Source organism: Pseudochaenichthys georgianus, chromosome 8 (genome assembly GCF_902827115.2).
Source record: "Pseudochaenichthys georgianus chromosome 8, fPseGeo1.2, whole genome shotgun sequence".
Lineage (NCBI taxonomy): Eukaryota > Metazoa > Chordata > Actinopteri > Perciformes > Channichthyidae > Pseudochaenichthys > Pseudochaenichthys georgianus.
Genome location: NC_047510.2, coordinates 27,333,711 through 27,352,012, shown reverse-complemented (window position 1 = coordinate 27,352,012; position 18,302 = coordinate 27,333,711). Strand labels below are relative to the sequence as shown.

Genomic DNA, 18,302 nt, shown 5'->3' with positions numbered 1-18,302 from the left:
GGACTCTGGATGGCTGGTGACTGGTGCACCAGCTAAACCAGCCATCCTGGCCAGCTAAAAGCATAGTCTATGCGGGGCTGACTGCAAACATGTGGAACAGAGTCATAGGGTCCAGAACTGACTGAAGACATGTGGAACAGAGGCATAGGGTCCAGAACTGACTGAAGACATGTGGAACAGAGTCATAGGGTCCAGAACTGACTGAAGACATGTGGAACAGAGGCATAGGGTCCAGAACTGACTGAAGACATGTGGAACAGAGTCATAGGGTCCAGAACTGACTGAAGACATGTGGAACAGAGGCATAGGGTCCAGAACTGACTGAAGACATGTGGAACAGAGTCATAGGGTCCAGAACTGACTGAAGACATGTGGAACAGAGGCATAGGGTCCAGAACTGACTGCAGACATGTGGAACAGAGTCATAGGGTCCAGAACTGACTGAAGACATGTGGAACAGAGTCATAGGGTCCAGAACTGACTGAAGACATGTGGAACAGAGGCATAGGGTCCAGAACTGACTGCAGACATGTGGAACAGAGTCATAGGGTCCAGAACTGACTGCAGACATGTGGAACAGAGTCATAGGGTCCAGAACTGACTGAAGACATGTGGAACAGAGTCATAGGGTCCAGAACTGACTGAAGACATGTGGAACAGAGGACAGGCATGGCTCCATGTACAGGGAACTGGAACTTTGAACTGGTGTTTTCATCTTTTCTGCCTGAAGATTCACAAGTTCTCGATGTGTGAAGTTGTTTGATGTTTTGATGTGGCATGATCCTTTCTGCAGCGATGAATAAAGAAAACGAAGAATTTTTTTTAATGATGGTAACAACAATAATATTAGTACAACTATTTATATAGCACTTACACAATTGCAAAGTGATTCTTACAATACAAATAAAGAACAAAACAATATAAACAATAAAAAAACAAATTATTATAAGAATGTTAAGAGACAAAGAAATGATAAACATTCTAAGAGGCCGACTACAAGAGCTAGGCTCGATGGCTCTTGATGACATCAATGAGCAGTCCCAATACATGCTGTTGTATAAATATAATAGGTCCAGATTTCTTCTATTTTGTGTTGAATGATTTGTTTTATTGATTGCTGATGGATGTTAAGATGTGTTTTACAATTATAACAACAAATATTATTGTAATTGGAATAAAAAAGATTGCAAATCATAGTTTTAATAAAATCACTTGCAATATAGGGTTTATTCAACTTAAATTAACGTAGACTGAACTGTAAAACAACTTACCACTATTTAGGAAAGGCTCTGATCAGAACGGTTAGTAGTAGAACTAGTAGGACAGCAAAGAGGTGGAGGAGGTCTCTGTCATGTACAACCATTGGTAGATGTTACACCTGAAAGAAAGATAAAGAAATAAGACAACACAGGAGGACAAACATCCTCTTAAGTAAAAGAACAAATCATGTCAAGCTTTAACCTGAGCCTGTTTTTTCAGTCTTTACAATGCACTGTTGGAAATTACATTCCAAAGGCTAAATTCAAACTCAATACCAAAAATAACTGGGTACCAAAGTGCTTTACAGTATGTTTTGCATATCCTCTACAATGGTCCGTATCATTGAGTAGAAAACTGTCCCTACAATTTCAGGTAGATTAACACACATTGTAAGAACAGTTTACAATGAAGCAACCTCTTTGTATTAAGCGAGCTGCCACATAAAGTACAGCTTAACATGCCAACCTTTGGTGAGCTACAGTTAGCCAACTTCATGTTCAACACAAAACCTCTAACGTGCATTACATTGACAATTTTAAACAAAACTTAACTCTCAACTTGTGAGATAACGTTAAGTTAACTTACCCTTAAATAACTACATCACGTTTTTCAGGGGAAACACAAACTGCAGAAAACGTTAGCTGCTAACTGTTCTTAGCTAAGACAGCTAGCTCTTGTTAATGGAAGTAACAATAGCCTCCTAGCAAACATTAAGATTAACGTAACGTTGTAAGAAAGCAAAACGAACCTTTCGAGAAAGCTTTTACTCTCAGACTGGGTGAAATTGTGTTGTGTGGCGATTCTAGAGTCTGTGGGGGCCCTAGGTAAACATTCACTGGGGCCCCCTCGAACCAGCTTTTCATCACCATGCACAGCCTCCCCCATGACATCCATGCTGGTCTATGCAGGTTTAGCTGGCCAGGCTGGTCTTGAACCAGCAAGACCAGCCTGGCCAGCTTGTCCAGCCTGGTAGACCAACTAAACCAGCCTAACACCAGCAACCATCTTAAGCTGGTCTACAGTATGCTGGTTGTTTCAGCAGGGAAAGCAGTGATGATTAGACTAGAAAATCAAATCTCTAAGTGACAGTATACATTACAATTTAAAAGTGTTTAGATATGTAACAGGTATGAATACTCCTGAATATGTTATTTGAAAGTCCAAGTACAGTGCAAGTCATACGTGTACAAAAGGTGCAGGATGTTAAACGATTTTAAGATGGGGTCAAGCCTTGATCGTGGAGCCGTATTGGTACATGAACATAGGCTTTAAATGCGCTTTTGTGGTGTGTTAAGGAGGGATGAGTCTTTGGCTGAAAGTGCTCCTCATTTTCACTATAGAGGGGGTGGTAGGGTCCAATGTTCTGCTCCTTCAAAGTATTTAGATTTATGCTATTGAATGACTCCTGTGGAGAAACTATACTTAACAGAAATGCTCCATTTGTCGTCAAAATGGTATGATTCTGAGTTGACCAAGAAAGTCTTGAGTCGAGGACAGCCCTGGACTCAAACCCACTGAATGCGTCGCTGAGGGAGTGTTTTCCAAAGAGAATAGGTGCTCTGTGTCTATAACCCGGATAACATGGCAGCTGCTCCCACATGCTGCCAGGCTGTGGGCAGGGTCAGCTGGCTGGACATTCACTGTGGGTGAGAGGGCAAACAACAACCTGGCCTCCTTTGGGGTCAAGGAAATCGTACCCATGACCCCCTTCTGTCAGTCTGTAGTTTAGAGTAATGTGATTGTGACGTGTTGTCTGCAGCCGCCTCAAAGAGCAATCACTTGAAAATGTCTCTCCTCTGTTATTACATCAAGCCACAAGGTTAAGCACTAAGTCGGCATCAATGACAGACACAAACAGGCTTTGAAAAGACATCATGTTGTGCTGTTCCTTTAGAAACCCCACATGACAAATATCTAACATCGCTGAACCTTCCACAACAAACAACAGGATTTGTTTTCGATGTCCACAAAATGACTCGGTCTATATGAATTTCAACCTTTGTCTGTCCAACATTATGGGTTGCTTCTCACTCGGCAGTGCCCACTTGTTGCCGTGTCTTCCTTTTTATTTCTGTGTGTGTGCTGCTGTGAACTCTTGGGGTTCATTAAAAAGCACTCGAGGATAAGAGGGTCCCTCTAGTCTGCAACATCTGTGCCCCTCGCTGCATCCTCCATGTTTACCCCCGAGGCTGCTTCTGCCGGTGTCCAGCTCTCCTGCTCGAAACATTACTTGAGGTGGGAGTGAGGTGGGAGGGAGAGCAGCAACTATCAGAAACAGAGATTTAAAAATAGACTGTGTCCATCTGCACCTGTAGGGTTTGATGAAGGCAACATTAAACAATAGTGACATTATTGTCAAAACAAGCCCCAATTTCGTCTGATGTTATAATGTAAAAGCTGTGACGAAAATGTTCACTGGTCTGCTCTTCAATGTATGTTTTTGGTGATATATTTAGCTGCTGTTATGGAGCTCAAACAGGTGGGGACATGTTATCTTTATGGTCAAGTGATGATGATGATGATGATGATGATGATGATGATGATGAGGAGTCAAGTTAGGACACATTAAAGTGATATCTTTATCTGAGATGAATATCTCTATTAAAACGATTATCCATTTACTTTGAAAACATCCATTTATTGGAGAAAAAATGTGAAAAGTATGATTTTAACAGTTGATTACCTTGAACTTTAAGTAGAATTCAACTGAAAAACCAATTTAAAAAAAAAAAAAAATGGTTTATACATTTTTTTAGAAGAAAATAGTAATACAAAAATAATCATTTTATTTCGATTACGTTGTTTTCGTAATCGTTGCAAGCCATCATCGTAATTGCGATTTAAAATACGATTAATTGAGCAGCCCTATTGTTATATGGCTTGAATAGAGTTATCTTCGTGGTCTAAATGGAACGGGTGCCATTTCTGCTTTTAAAAAGAACTGAATCAAAGTAGATAGATTTTTTTTGGGAAACATTTTAATCACTTTGTTTCATTCTGAATTGAAAAGCAAAGAACTAAGAAGGTCTGTGTGCTTGGTCATAATATCCATAGTTCTATTTTTTATTTTCTCAATCATAAGAAAGGCCTCAGTCTTGGAGAAGAAGGTACAATTATAAGAACATACTCTATTTGTGAGCTCCGTCGCCTCATATGAACCCGGCTGTTTGAGAGAAAGCACGGAGAACTGAAATGCCACTTTGTCATTACTGAAGCTTTGGCATTTTTCATAGGTGGCCACTTTGTTCACAATAACAGCTTTCATAAGAACATGCAGAGCCCTGTTTGAGTTATGTTTCTGGCATTCAGGTCCGACAGCTCTTGAGCAGTGCTGGGGTATGTCGTTTGTCTCGGAAAAACACAGCGAGTGTTCCCGTGTTGAGTCTCAATACTCTCCACAGATGGTTTAACGGAGCTGTGGTAGTACAAATCACGCTGGCACGCAACGCAACACTGAAGTTACTTGGGGACAAAAGACACAGTTTAGAGTGTGAGCGTGTAAATTGGACTCTAGGGAAGCACTTTCAGAATCTGCTGTGTGTCCATGTTACAGTTAGCCACCTCAGGGTGTTTTTTTTGCAGTGAGTAGACTGTTTCTGGATTTCTCTCCCAAACATCCTGTCCGGCATTCCTGTGCCCGAGCCCACACACACAAACACACACACACACACACACACACACACACACACACACAGCATGTCCGACACACTGGTTCAGCAGCAGTCACACTGACGTCTGCACTCCGCCTGTCCTGCCCTCTGTCTTTGAAGCGACACAAAAGAGGGTTCGAAGAGCGGCGCCTTCTCCGGAAATTGAGGAGCCTAGCTCAAGGTGGCCATGGTTACGCTGATGTCGTGTGTGTGCGTGTGCACCACATGTGGAGCGTGAGGATGGAGGTAGGCGAAAGTGAGTAAGCGCATGTGAGGTGCGAAAAAACGTGAGCAAGCAGTGATTAAGTCGAAAAGATGGAGCGTGGCCCCCAGGGAAGGAAAAAGGAGCCATGGTTGTCGTCAACAAGGATCAAAACGCACAAAACGATCCACATCAGCCGTTCCAAAGGTCGTTGTTTTGTTTACCAGGCAGTAAAAATGTTACTATGCCATTGTCGGGTGCAGTCAAGTAGCAGCGGAAGCTCTCTCACTCGGCTCGCATCACAAATCAAGTTCCACCAGCTCATCCGGAAAAAAATTGTGGAAACAAGTTTGCATTTATGGCTGTGATGACGCATGCTGTCTGTCTATAATACTTGAAAGGGGCCCTATTATTATATACTGCCTGTGCTGCAGCCCCTCTTTCCACCCTCTGTCTAAAACCAGAGTCTATAACCCCCAGGTACTGAGAGAGTATGAAATGAAACGGAGTAACCCGTTTCACATCACTGGAGCTGCCATCTGTGTTCAGGCTGTGGATTTGGCGATGGTGTTAACGTTGCTTTGTCCCACCCCTCAGCCAATCACGGACAATATGTTGGAGCACTAGCCGATAGCAGCGCAAATGTTACATAGTGATGTCCTTAGGTGACAGAAGTAAACAAAGGAGTCCAATGGAGGCCTTTGCAGACCACACAAAACCTATATAACACTACAGGAAAGGGAAGACCACAGAAAGCATAATAGCGCCACTTTAAAAAATGAAATTCCAAGGAGTTCCATGCAGTATGGAATAACATTACGGCATACATTTTTTAACGATTGGATAATTACCCTAAGAAAAACCTGTTTCACTCTTTACAAGGGCACCTACAATTTGGCAGTTACACGCATTCAAAAAGTATTTTCTCAGGAGCTGTGTCCTTCCTCTCGCTGCCTTTTGCTTTTTCATCAGTGGTTAATTGAGATTCAAGAGAGAAAGCGTGAGAGTGAGGAGTTTCTTTGGGTGTCTTCCTGAATGGCTGCTTACATCAGACTCTTTAAACACTAATTACAGGAGAGGAAGAGACTTGTGTCAGAGGAAAAATATTCAAACACAAATATGTAAAGGTCCATGAGTCAGTCATGTATACAACAAAAGAACAGGGGTGACTAAACAAAGAAGACATTAATTAAAGACCCTTTAAGAGTGTTTGCATGTGTATTCACCAAGGACACACACTCTTTAAAGCCCTCAAATGAGACAAGAAGGCGACTTTGTGCCCTCTAATCTGAGCCTGTAATCTGCACACTTGTATAAAACCTGCTTATTAAAGAGCTTGACGCCTTACACTGCTTTCACCACACATGGCACTCATGGCTTTCTAAACTGGCTTTACATAACAACGTGGGGGCTGTAACTGCACAATGTTTTCCCCCTAAACAAAAGCATCCTGAAGCTGTTGTGTGGGAAGATTCAGTCGGTGTACAGCCGGCAGTGCGCTGCACAGAAGGGGCTTTTTAACTGGCTTTCATTGGCTGTCAATGAAGCGAAACCCGATGTTAACCCACAGTGGCAGATTAGGAGGCATAGGGTTGCAACCTAAAATCATTTTGAGATAAATGTATACCTTTTTATCTAATAAAAGTCCAAAAATAGTGAGACAGCTCCTCATAACCCATAACATCATCAAATGTATTCTTTTTTTGCGCACTACTCATAAAATATGCAGTAAAGAAACTAAAAACATTTTCACATTTGAGAAGCTGTATTCTGAGAAGTGTTCATAAAGAACACCCCAAACAAATGATCAATTTTAACTAATCAATTCATTATTTATCTTTGCAGCTACAGTTTCTTTACTTGTCTCTTAATCTTTGCCTCAAGGAAGGTCAACATCACATCCATGTGACTTTGCTATTTCTGTACTTTACTTTTCAGTAATTTCCCGATTTTACCATCCAAGTTTATCTGATGCAATGCCTTCAGGAATAGCATGGTGAGGCAGGTTCCTGTGAATAGAATTAACGTCAGCTTTCGTTAAGAGTTTGTCATGCATTAGAGGCAGACAGCCACACCTCGAGCAGCTATTCTGTGTGTGTGTGTGTGTGTGTGTGTGTGTGTGTTTCCTGTCATTGTTGTTAGTGGAAGATTTCCCCCAACTAAACCCCCCCCCCCCCCCCATCTTCTCGATCCTCTCCTCACCCCCCCCCCCCCCCCCCCCCCTGGCCTGCAGGTCTTAGCAGGAAAGTAAAAACTACAGTGTAAAGGTCAGAGCCTTCAGTCAGAACAGGATGTACACTAAATGAAATGTAACACTGGTTGAATGGCATGTTCCAGCAACACTGAATCATGAGAGGAAACACCCCTTCCAGCTGTGTTTGTTGCTGTGCTTCTCATTGAAGCCATTGTCACAAAGCAGGTATTGTCCAGGCTGCGTTTCGGTAAAGGAGTGTTTCTTTGTGTTTCTTTGTGTTTGTGTTCAACTATAACAAAGTGATTCATTCTGAAATGCTGCACGCGCTTGCATGACGTACGCTCTTAATGCGCCTTTGAGCATGTGCTGTATTTGTTTTTCCTGGGTGTTTTCATGTTTGTGTGTGTGTGTGTGTGTGTGTGTGTTTGGGAGTGACCGTTTCCTTTTGCTGATCTTTTAAGATAATGGAGATATTGGTGTAAAATGTGTACCAACACTTTTTTATCTTTAGTGCGCTTTTTTTAAGGTGTTCGAAGACACTTAACATATCCAGGTTAAGACAGTCACGTACAAGTCATGAGGAGAATATATACAACACATAATGGCTGTCATTAGAGAACAGTGTGAACACAAGTGGATCAAGTACAAGCCTTTTCTGAGTTTTTAAGGGGCAGTATTTGGCCTTTTTATTAGCCGACAGTGTAGCAAAGACGAGTCAGCATCAGAAGTTCACTATTGTAAATGTTGTTGTCTAAATGTTAGAGTCATACAGTGGGAAAAATCATAATATATGGTCTTAAGCAGAGATAGGAAGCTGTTCTCTTTTTATTAAGACTGCATCTATCAATCAATTAATCACTTGTCAGAAAATAGTGAAACATGTCTTTCTCAGTTTTAAGGCTCCAGGTGATGTCTGTAAATGTCTTGTTTTGTCAGTCCAAAATCCAAAGAAAGTCACTTTTACGGTGCCCAAAAATATTTGAGAGGCTGAAACTGCATTTTCGCCTGAAAATCTAAATATTTTATAATTCAGAAGACTAGTGGAGATGGACGTGTGTCTTCCCCTCAATCTCCCCCTTTCAAATCTAACTATGAAGTTTAGGCTAAATGTGGCTAAAAATAACCTTTAAGAAAAGTTTGTGATTATGTTTCTTTTGATGGACCCATCACATTGCAGCTCTACCGTTTGATTAGGGGCGAAACAAGCTATCGATAATAAGTTGTCTTTACAAATCAAATCACTGTCAGTGAAACTCAGTGACGTCGCTCCAAACAACAGAACCACTGTCCCGTCCCTCCCCTCCAAGACCCCTGTGGCCCAGGTCAGGGGTGGAACCTAAAGTGTGTGTGTGTGTGTGTGTGTGTGATCGGGATCCCATGGGATTCTGGACGGAGACTTCACAATGCCACATTCCAGTCCCCACTCCATTCTGCTGAAGGTTCACCACCCCGGTCGGACAATGAGCCGGAGGGTCCGCGCCCTGCGGGGGGGAAGTGACTGGCTGCAGTGCTCGCCCTGAAATAGATTCGCCCCCCCCCCCGCCGTAAACCAACTCCCTTCCTCCTACCGTACAAGACACGGATGCCGTAGAGCCAAGACAGAAGTGTTGGTGTGCTGAATGGTAGCCTGGGATCTAACATTTGTATTGCTAACCACTACACGGTGGCTAATGAGCAAATGACCGTAACGCCATTGAATCAAACGAGGGAATAATTTAAGAAATCTTTCCTAAAATACTTACTTGCTGGCTTAATTGGCAAACGTAAAATATACCTGCTTAGCATCAGCATGTTAGCATTTAGCTCAAAGTACCTAGTGTTGAATTGTTGAATTGAATTTAAAAAAAGTAAACAAACAATACCATTTTTAGAGTACATTTTAAATCACTCAAAGCATTTCCCATTTCCCCCAAGGAGAACTCCAAACACAAGAATAGAAATGTTCCCACTTCCAGCAGCCTCAGTGATGCAACCCAGCCAAAAGGCAGGTTCTGAATAAAGGGCATGACTAATTATTGTGTTGTAACGCTTAATCTCTGGTCCCTGCTAACCGCTGTGTTTTAATTGTTGCCACCCACCTGCTCTAATAACAGAAGTATGCAAGTGGCTGACACGGGGCGAGAACCATTTCAGCGTATTGTAGAAAACCCATATGTTAAGTTGAAGAACACAGAAGATCTACATGGAGTGTTTCCCTTTGGCTCATTCTTCGACACTGTGTAACAAACCACTGGTGTTTATGTCTGCTTGTTTGCAACAGGGTTGAACGCAAAACTGACCACATCATGTTGTAACTTCTGCTTCGATGTCGTAACAAGGTTCTGCCTATCTCCGGAATCTCAACGTCAATATTTTGTACCTATTTTATTGCATCAAACATCGCAGTGAGATAGTGTGTGTGAAAGTTGTGTTGGAGGTGCTTTAGCAGATGTTGATTACAGGTCTGCCAGGGTGGAGGGTCAGGGACAGGAAGACTGGCCGAGGAGATAAAAGTTGTTGACTGTGAAAGCACCAAACTCTCAGTCAGCGTTGGGCTGATCTAATGCAATCACAATTCAACAACAAAGACGGCCAACTGCGGATGAAGACCCTTGAGTAAAAGCAGACCCTGCTATCTCTATTTTCAAAGATCTTAAAGCGATCTCAAGGCACTCCATTTGCTCCTATCTGTGGCTGCACCCCTGCTGTGATGAGGGACGATACTTTTCTATTTCCAGGCCTTCCCCCTAAAGAGTCTATTGTAATGGGAACCCTCAGCATAACTTTTCTTTGGTGTCTTTTGTACAGCCAGTTTGTCCCATCCTCAAATTGAAGGGGGGACGGACAGTAGGGTGCTTTGTTCGCCCCTCAGCCTGCCTCGCAGCTGGTTCAATGGTCCTGCTTGAAATCCAACACCCCCATCCTGCCTGAGAGAGTGGTGCGCTCCGTACTCTCAAATCTTGTGCCACGGTGGTTTTAAAAAGGAGCATGTTTTTCGTCAAACATTTATGAAGTCTGTCCTTGAGGCTGTTCATCGCTGTCACAACGACACATGACAATCACAAGGCGCGGGGGTTTGTCATGTCACTGAGTAACCACAGCGCCTGGCAGCATGTTATTCTGTACGCTGATCAAAGGGGCCCAAGTCACGGGGGAGCTGCCCTCTTTTATTACAGCGACATGGGGAATGAAGTAGGCAGCAGAAAGCGAGGATGCATAAAGAGAGGCTGCTGTCGACATTTCTGCCTGCAGAGCAGCTGAGTGTGACGGAGTGCTTCTGTGGATCATTTGCAGGACTCGTGAGTTTATGGGACATTGGATAGTCGTCCGTGAGATATTTATGTAATTAGGCAAATTAAAGCATGTGACGGTTTCATTTTTCCCCGGAGTATGTGAAACATTAAAGAGTTCATTATATGCTCATTTTCAGGCTTATATTTGTATTTTGTGTCTCTGCTTTGACATGTTTAAATGCTTTAATGTTCAAAAAGCTCTTTATTTTTCTCATACTGCCTGAGCTGCAGCACCTCTTTTCCCCCTCTGTCTGAAACCAGAGCCCAGTCTGCTCTGATTGGTTAGCTGACCGGCTCTGTTGTGATTGATCAACTGCGTAGAGATGTCCCACCCCTTAGCCTATTGCGTGTAATGTGTTGGAGTTCTAGCCAATAGATGCGTGAGTGTTACATAGTGATGTCACTTTTTCATGGAAGTAAACAAAGGAGTCCAATGGAGGAGTTTCAAGCAGGGGGGGGTGGGGGGAGTGTGAGAGATAAACTCCCTCTGGAGCAGGGGTGTCAAACTCAAGTACACAGTGGGCCAAAATAAAAGAATGGGTACTAGTCGAGGGCCGGACTGGTTCAATGTTTATTGCAATACTTATTGAAATGAACTTATTGCACAGATTAAACCTGGAACTAACAAAGCTTAAATGATTGCCTATAAAAACAACATCACACATTAAATAATCAGTTGCATTCATTTCTTATGGCTCTATCTGCAGCTTTTCTGGAGTCATTTCTTAGGAGTACATTTCCCCACAGGCCAACAACAGCTTCAAAAAAACTATTTCCCTCAAAGAAAAACAAACATGCCCTGTTGTCGTGAGAAACAAAGTGCAGAAGGAAACATCAATTTAAACTCAGTTTGCTGCTGTGATGCGAGTTCAAGCAGAGACTTGGCATCTCATCTCGGGTGCAAGGTCATCAGTGTTTGGGCTCAGGCTCTGAGCGGAGGAAATCCTCAGGATGGAGTGAAGGTGTGCGTGCAATATACCGGCGGGCCAGATCTAATAGTAATTGGAAATTATTCTGCGGGCCGAAATTAAATCCACCAAGGGCCTGATTTGGCCCCCGGGCCTTGAGTTTGACACATGTGCTCTGGAGGGAACTTTGGGATTTTAGCCTTTGCAGACCATTTACATGCACAAAAACCTATATAACAAACTACAGGAAAGGGAAAACCAAAATAAGGGTCCCTTTTCTTTAAATGAAGTTGACTCAAAGACCCAGAGCTGTGCAACTAGAATACAGTCATAGATGTCCTACAGGCTTTCTCCTTTATTAAAGCCTGTAGTTAAAAATCCGTCCGCTGGCAAAGCACAAGGAAAATATGAAGTAACTGGCTGTTTGACACACACACACACACACACACACACACACACACACACACACACACACACACACACACACACAGCTCTCTCCGCGCCTGAGCCACTCGCAGCCACAGCCTTCTCAGTCTAGCCGGTATCAGGCTGACAGGCGCAGATCTCTGGTGGCTGACTCACAGGCTGATTAACATGATGGATGCGTATTATGGAGGTCGTTGTCTGCTTGTTATTGCGCCCCGAGAGTGTTTCCAAGATGCAAATCCATCAATCTGGCTCGTCAGACACACACCTGTGGGCTCCTCCAAGGCAGAAACGATGACTCCTGTGTTCCTTTTGTGCGGTGCTATGCATGTAAAAGCTGATGTACTTTATTAACACCCTCGCGGCATGGCTCTGGGAACAGCAGTCTTAGTCTGTTCATTGAACCGAGTTATCTCAATAACTACTGGATGGATTGCTATGATATTTGGGGTGAATATTCAGGATCCAAGGAGGATGATTATGTCTGAATTTGGTGAATAATCATGCGCCTTTTAATTAATGTAGGTTTGATTTGTTTGGGTCAATTCATTAGTCCAAATAGAAACACACATTAAGCTAAAGTAATTTGCCTGATGGCCATTGTTTTTTTTATACTCCTAATTTTCCGTAGGTATCGAGAAAATGTTATCAGTAATTATTTTAGAAATGTTATTCAGATATCCTCTGAGCCCTACTCAGCATGATGTTCACATTTCTTGAATGAAATGTATTAAATAGAATAACTATCAATAGCATTCCTTTTTTCTCGACGCATACGTTTGACTGAAGCATTAACATTCCTAAATCTGACCTGATCTGATTTGTCCTGTGGGGTAACAAAAGATTTAATTTCCGTCTGTTATTTGAGACTTAAGTTGGCAATAACAGCTCCCCATACATGCTGCGCAGAGCTGCTCCAGAGGCCTGTAAGACGAACCTCTATATCTTATCTATTCATAACCACAGTTTCCTGAGCAACACCAGAAACAACGTCTAAAAGAGGATTATATCGACGTCTGGGAGGGGAACCTGAAAACTCTCAACAACCCGAGAGAAACCGTGTGCTGGCACGGAGGATGCAGATTTGTGTGACAGTCGTTAAGAGCGTTTTGAGAATATTAACACAGTCCCTGGCTTTGTTTTGCAGTGATTGGTATTCAAAGCCATTGCTTATTTGTTGTGGCTAAATCCTTCTGAAGTCTTCGCTGTAGCGCAAGGAACCCAATTAATATATGAAATGCCTGAAGGAGGTTGTGTCTAAAAGAAGCGAGAGGCTAACAGCTGCTGGGATTAGATTGAAGTGATCGAACTGGGAACAAAAGTGATTTGTTACACTAAATGTTAATGAGGAAATATGTCTGCAGAGAAGAAGGATGCCCCTTTTATGACAAAGGCACTTCATCTGTGTTCATTTAATTAAAGAACATTTAAGGGAATAGTTTTACATTTTGGGAAATACGTATACATTATTTATTCTTTGCACTCATGTTGCGATTCACAAACTGTAGCCTGTATAAAGTAGGTATGGGACTTTATCGACGACAAGGATTTTCTTTTTTGAGTGAGACAACTTTTAGTACCACCAAACGGGGAACTCAGGCATTGTGTTGACATTGTGAGTCAGATCCTCAAGCATATCTTGCTTTATCGTCAATGTTACTCTAAATACGACCATCATTTACAAAATGTACAACATGCTGTAATGAAGAAGACTGAATTGCCACCATAAATTCATCAATAAATCTTTAACTGTGATAATTAATCGAAGGCTTGGTTTCGCATTTGTTAGACGAGAACACCAATACCACTCTTGTATTAAACATCAAGCCAGTTAGCTTAGTATGAAGACTAGATACAAATAATCCAAGTCAGATTTGTCTCTTGGTCGTGCTAACCAGCATTTCAAAGAGGCTTGATGTTGCCTGGCTTCTGTATGAGATGTCAAAGAGTACAGTTATTTCACTCTGGAGGAAAAGGCTTTTGTTTTGACAGACACTTCAATCCTCTACATGCAAACTAGCGAAAGCCTCCCATTCCATGATGTTGTCCGTGTTTCGATGAGCTTTTTTGTGCTTGAGTTTGTGTTGTATTTGTATTTCTCTTTAATGTCAGGAAGTTGAGCTTGCACAGAGGGAAGCATATTGAGGGAAGATGTGTCAACAGTTCCTGTTCAACACTTCCCACCCTCAAAGGAAAGTGTGTCACTGAGAGTGTGTCCACTCTAGTAAACCCTGTTTTTCTGAGCAAATAGGAACCGTTCACACAATAGGAAACCGTACAACTCGGATCTTATTACAGTCAAACATAAGACAATGGTGATGGTTTGTGGTATTTAAGCATACAAAACAAGATTACATTACACATATTTGCATCATGGTCACACAAATCTTTTGAAGAATTCAAATTGGTTGATCATTTTGACAACTGAGCTAAATCTCAGGAAGCAGCATTGTTTTCTTTCCCATATCACGTACATGCAGATGCTTTAGCGTCTGGGAATTTCTCAAAACAAAACAAAAGGGTCCGAGAGGAAGTATACAAATGTTCCCGAATAAAGCTGACCTCAGGCAAAAGCTAAGCCGGTCTGAAGCAAATATTTAGTTGTTCTTGCTGCGTAAATTAGGGAACACAGATTTGTGTGTCAATCCAAGACAGATAAGGCCGTTCAGTATGGGTGTGTGTGTCAGGGAGTTATGACGATCAGAACGTCCCATGAGTGTACTGTGTTTTTATCTTTGTTGTGCTCAGCATATTTGAAACTGTGTCTCGGTATAGAAGACCCGACATTGTCACACACACACACACACACACACACACACACACACACACACACACACACACACACACACACACACACACACACACACACACACACACTCAATTGACCGGTCCTTGGTTAGCCGTCCTGGCTTGTGTGTGTTCAGCAGATTCCACAGATTTCAGACCCTCGTGGAGATTCTTCAGCCTTTCACTTTCCTCCGACACAAACCCCCCTCTGTTGTCCCGAGCAGAGCCTCTCTCTCTCTCTCTCTCTCTCTCTCTCTCTCTGCACAGGGACGCCTAACGTCAGCCACGGACCCAGGGCCGGCCCTAGAATTTTGGGGGCCCTAAGCGAGCTTTGGCTTGGGGGGCCCCCCTCACTCTAGCGCGTTCTCACTACACACAACACGGAACCAACTTTTGTCTTATGATGTTAGCATAAGCACACATATTGTATAAATAAGCATGAAAACACCATGAACCTAACCTCCTCTAGGGGGGTCTGGAGGCATGCTCCCCCGGGATTTTTCCATCTCATAATGTTCACATAGAAACTAGCTGTCAATAGGAATATCATTCAGAATAATTATAATTTCTTGCAAAAATCTGTCACAAAAAGAGGTTGCACATTTAAATTCAGGTGTTGTTATGGCAACGTCAGTGGCTAAACAGCCACATTTACTGCTGCAAATACGTTCAAACATGCTGTTGACACGTAAAGCAGTGGCAACTATGCCACCATTTCAGCTGACTTTTTCTCAGAAATACTGTCACATAACATCCATATATTTCAGTGCTAGGTTGATGTTAATTATTGACAAAATGTACATTGCAGATGTTAGCCACATTGGTAAGTTAGCTAAAAAGATAGCCATATTAGACAGTTATCATTGTCATTAATTGCCTCGTCAAACTACGAAAACGTTCGTTTGTCAGAAAATAAATTACACTTGTTTGACTTAGATTTGAGGGCATGGGCTTGAGCATGATGTAATTGTTATTTATCACATTCGCTAACCTGTCTGTCTTTAAACAGCTCTGGATGCCGGTCGGCGAGGTGCTTAGCCAAGTTTGATGTGTTGGCTCCCTTGGTTTGCAGGGATCTAAAACTTCTCTTACAGACAGGCCTCGTGGTGTCCGTAGGCTTGCCCTCACTGTCAAAGATATAGCTGAAATACTTCCAAATTTCGCTTCTGGCGTCTTTTTTGTCAACAAGCCGAGATGCAGCAGCAGTTGCACTCCCACTTGCAGCCACTTGCTCCCCGTTTTCTCACATGCTCTGGCAGCTAGCGCGTGCACGAGAGAGGGGAGGGACTTAGAGCGTGCTTGAGAGGGGAGGGACTGCAGGGCAGGCACGGCTGCAGTGCAGGGAGTGGAAGCAGAGCGCTGAACACACACGGCTCTTATTAAAACAGCGCTTTCTCACCGGAGTACTTTTCCCCGTCATTCTTAAAGTACCGATACTAATGAAACGGAGGAATCGTAACGTTTTTAACGGCAGGGTATCGCGGTACCTTTCAAGTATCGGTACACCGTGCAACACTACCATGAATTGTCGTCTTTCTTATGTCCATCTTCAAAATGTCCGACTGACAGTTTATTTTAAACATTGTCACAGCTCACAGGATAAGTACCTGTCAGCCAATAAGACAGATGTTTATTTCCATTCAACTCTCTGGTTGGTCTGGTGTCTTGCCTCTGTTGCATTCACTGAACACGTGAAATTACAATCCTGCCGTCCTCTCTTGTGTCATGATGAGGTTCAGGTAAAGCACGGTTAATGTATTATTGACTCAATAATATAATACATGACTTTGAGAGTAGGCAATCTAGGCATATTAACACAATTAGTTAAACATACTTATCACGGCGACAGTGTACTGAGATTTATGTCCGCTTATGTCGCTTAATTGGTCGGGCAGACTCTGCACGGACCCCATGAGCGTCACTGAGTTAATGCCAAGGCTGCAGAGTGTGTTGATGCCACATGAACGGAGTAATTATAAATCACGGAGAGGGCTTTACTGCCACGGGGAGTGCGAGCTGCTTGCTTGTTTGGTAATTCAAGGCTTTTAAAGGAGGAGAAACATTGAGCTAAATTAAACTTTAAAGAGGCCCTATTATGCGTTTTTGGGGGGGTTTCCCTTCGCTGTGGTCTTTTGTTTAGGTTGCTGTGCCTGTAAATGTACAGAAAAGCCTAAAATCACAAAGTTCCTTCCAGAGGTTTTTTTCCGTGAGACTTCTTTTTTTTACTTTGCGACAAAGTGACATCACTACTTGACACCCGGGCTTCCATTGGCAGGCGCTCCAACACTTTGTACGTGATAGGCTCTGGTTTCAGATAGAGGGTGAAAAGAGGTGCAGGCAGAATGAGAAAAATAATGATACGTTAAAGCAGGTAAACATGTCACAGTAGACGCACTAAATACAAAGGTGAAACCTGAAAATGAGCATGATAGAGCCTCTTTAAATAAAATACTGTCTACTCAGTCTGCACTTTGGATTGAACCTTTTACATTTAAAGGCCTTGTAAAGGAAGGTGGCTTCACTCTGAGTTTGGGTGTAACACTTGTGAAACTGAAGGACGTGCAATCGAAGACGATCACTTTTGTATAATCAGTTACCATTATGATGGAAGTGTGGCTGCAGGGCTCTTATCAGGAGCTCATCTGGTGAGTGATCAGCACTCCAGCTGCCCAGCATGATGATGAGAGAAGGACAGCTGTGACATTAATGTTTTATATCTGAGGTGTGTGTGTGACACTGTGTAATGATTTGAGGTATTTACATGATACTCAAGGGACAGGAGTTAAAAGGAATGCATTTAGCTTTACTGCTGAGAGTTGGATGAATAGATTAGTAACACTGTTTTATCTAACAGCCTGATCTCACCAAGTTGCAGATGAATTACATAGCAATTATCTTTGTCATTTTGCGTGTGTTTGCTTTGACTTTTTTCGTGTAAATTCTCTGAAAGTCAGGTGGAACATATTTAAAGAGCGAGAAAACCCCAAATCCTTAACTTCATTGACAAAAAAAACGTTCTATTTTCAACCTGAACCAGGAGCTTAACCTTAATAGAGTAGCTTTGTTGCTTAGACATACCTATTTACAATTCACAATGTTTACTGTGTGTTGAAAACTATGGCTTTAAAGGACACTGGAAAGGCCCAACATTTGATGAACACAGGCCGTTTAATGAACACAAAGTGCTCTTCAAACTAGCATGTTTTTTCTGTGACATCACATAGGTATCCTAATTAAAGATTGGTTGTTTGCCAAACTAACATCTGTTAGCAGTAAACAGATGACTCAAACCCTGTAAGCATAGGGGTGCCTCTATTTTCGCATGAATTGTTTTCATAAAACAAAGGTATCATCCGCGGTGGAAAAAAACGACTAACCTGCAGTTTATTGTTAGAACCTCACATGATTTCTAGGAATGACAGTACACAGAATCACCTGCTTTACTTGAAAACACCATAAAGTGCGTTTTTATAGGGTTTTTTTTCCAAGAAAGACAAGAAGAGAAGTTAAATATTGGTGGCGGAGGGCGGGTTGTCGACTTGGACCTATTGTGTTACATAATACAGTAAAGTGACAATCACTCATGGCTGGTGAGAGAAAGCG

General features: G+C 42.4%; 1 protein-coding gene across 1 annotated transcript in view; it reads left to right on the top strand.

Moving 5' to 3' along the window:
* LOC117450983 (Na(+)/H(+) exchange regulatory cofactor NHE-RF1-like) overlaps positions 1-18,302 on the top strand; it is a 34,022-nt gene that overhangs the window by 1,312 nt on the left and 14,408 nt on the right. The gene's annotated exons all lie outside the window — the stretch shown is intronic.